This window comes from Pongo pygmaeus, chromosome 23 (assembly GCF_028885625.2).
Source record: "Pongo pygmaeus isolate AG05252 chromosome 23, NHGRI_mPonPyg2-v2.0_pri, whole genome shotgun sequence".
In the NCBI taxonomy this organism is placed as follows: Eukaryota; Metazoa; Chordata; class Mammalia; order Primates; family Hominidae; genus Pongo; species Pongo pygmaeus.
This window is the reverse complement of record NC_085931.1, coordinates 2,582,126-2,584,625: the sequence shown is the minus strand read 5'-3', so window position 1 is coordinate 2,584,625 and position 2,500 is coordinate 2,582,126.

Here is a 2,500-nt window from a genome sequence, read left to right as displayed (position 1 = left end):
CCGGAGCGGCCGACTCGACCTTCGGCGATCCGCGCGGCTCCCCCACACCGCCGCCGCAGTCGCGGCCAGCCCCCCGGAACCCTCTCTCTCCCGCACGCGCCACAGGCCGACCCCTAAAGAAAACCCCTCTCCGGGAGCCCACCGGGGCCCAACGCCGGGGGGGCCGCCGACCCCGTCCCGAAGGCGCACGCCGGGGGACGGAGACACCGGGCCGACCAGCGGCCGGCGGCGGCGCCCCCCGAGGCGGTGCCGGATTCGGTCCCAGACGAGGCCACCACCGACGTCGAGCCGGCGAGCCGCTCGGGGAGGGGAGAGGATCGGCGGGCGGCGGGCGGGGAAGGGGGGCACAGGGAGCCAAGGACCGGGGAACGCGAGGGCGAGGGCACCCGGGAGCCCGCAGAGCGGCGGCTCGGCGGGAGAAACCTCGGGCACGGCCGGGCCACCAGGAAAACACGGCCGCGGGATCCCACCGCCACCGACACGAGGGCGGTCCCGCGGCGCCCCGCCTGGGACGCCGGACGGCCCTCGGCACCCACCGAGACCCGCCTCACGAGCCCCGGGTCCCGCCACCGGGGGCCCCGAAGCGACCACAGCCACCAACCCGACGCCAGGGCCGCATCGCTCGTCATTCTCGTCCAGCCTCCGACCCGGTCCCGCTCCGGGAGACCGGCACGTCCCCAGCGTGGGACGCTTTTCCCGGGGCCAGGCGGCCCAACCCCGCGCCCACGCGCACGCGGTCGTCGGCACCGCTCGCGACTCGGCACGGGAGCGGGCGGAGAGCCGACTCGCGGCCGAGGTGGGGGTCACGCGCCGGACGGAAGGCCGCGCGCACCCACCGCTCGCGGCGGCCGCGTCCCAACCCGCTGGGACGCCGGGCCCGGCCCGGCGGGATCCTCCCCCGACTCGGAAGGGGGAGGCGCGGGCCACACAGCAGGCGACGAGCCGCGCTCGGCCACCACCGCGGTGGCCGGCGGAACCCTCGCTCTCCCCACCCTCAACCCGTCGAGGGGGAAGCGGAGGAGGGTCCTCTGCGCGCGAGTCGCTACGACAGCGCTACCATAAGGCAGAAGGAGACAGAGGCGGCAGGCCGGGAGATCCGGCACCCCAAGGCACACCTCTCTCAGATCGCTAGAGAAGGCTTTCTCACCGAGGGTGGGTCACACTCCCCACCCGCCAGTCGCCCCTCGTCGGGCCCGCAGAGGCGCTCGGGGACGCCCGGGGAAGGGAGGGGGCCTGCGGTACGAGGAGAAGCGCGCCTGCGGCGACCTCGAGCGTTCGCGGTCAGGGCGGGGGGCCCGGCAGGCTCACAAGGCCCCCCCCGTCCACCCGCCTCCTGCGTCGCTTCCGAGGCAAAGCCACGCACGCGACCGGTCGGAGGCAGAACGGCAGCCCCTCGGCGGCCGGCCGGCGCACGCGTCACCGGCCCGCGCCCGCCGCGATCGCTCACACGGCCCTCGCGCACCCGCCAGAGGGGAGCACGGGACGTGCGCTCGCCGGACCCGGCGGCGCCCTTCCCCGCGCGGGAGGGGCGCGCATCTCATCTCACTCGACCGCCTCGAACCCCACGCCGACGGGCTCCCCTCGGGACCCACGCGCGGACACCGGAGGAGGGGACGCCGGGGGTGGGAGGGACACACCACCGCTCGGCCTCGGGCACCTGAGGGACGACCCGGAGCGCTCCAGGAGCACCGCAAAGGCCCGGGCGGAGCCAACGCTCGCGCGAAACCCCCGAGAGGGCAGCACGACGGGCCGGCGGGACGGCACCCCCACCGCCGCGGAGGGGGCCCGCCCGCAAGTCGACGACCGCGGGAGGCGAGAGCGAGGGGTGCCCGCCGCGTCAGAGGACCCCGCCGACCCACCCCGCGAAGCGGAGAGCGGGGACGGGACAGCCAGGTCAGGCCGGGTTCCGCACCCCACGCCTTCCCAACGCACCACCGGCAGGCGGACGGAGGAGAGGCAAGGGGCCCCCGCGGGCGGGGCGAGAAGAACGGTCCCATTCGCCACGAATGTCCGCCCCTCGCCCGTCGCGGCTTGGATCCGGCCCGGGAGAGCGTGACGTCACCACATCGATCACGGAACAGCCCCCGGGAGCGGGGGGTCGGCCAGCCGGCCGGCGAGCGAGCCGATCGGCCCCGGCCGTCCCCCGCTCCGGGGAAGGGGCGGCGGACAACCCAGCGGAGACGAGGACGCCTGACACGCACGGCACAGGGCCGACGGGGGTGGGGTTGTCACCGCCGCCCCGGGTGCCCGCGGCGGAGAGCGCACGGGGGCAGGGTAGCCCTCGCCACCTTCCCCGCCGCCCCCGGGTGGGTCAGAGACCCGGACCCGGGCCGGCACCGGGAGTCGGGACGCTCGGACGCGCGAGAGAGCAGCAGGCCCGCGGGCCCCAGCAGCAGGCGGCTCGAGCGGGAGCAGGGCCGGCTAGCCGGGTCAGCGGTGGGCCAGAGTCCCGCACGCATCCGGAGGCCCAACCTCTCCAGCGACACAGGTCGCCAGAGGA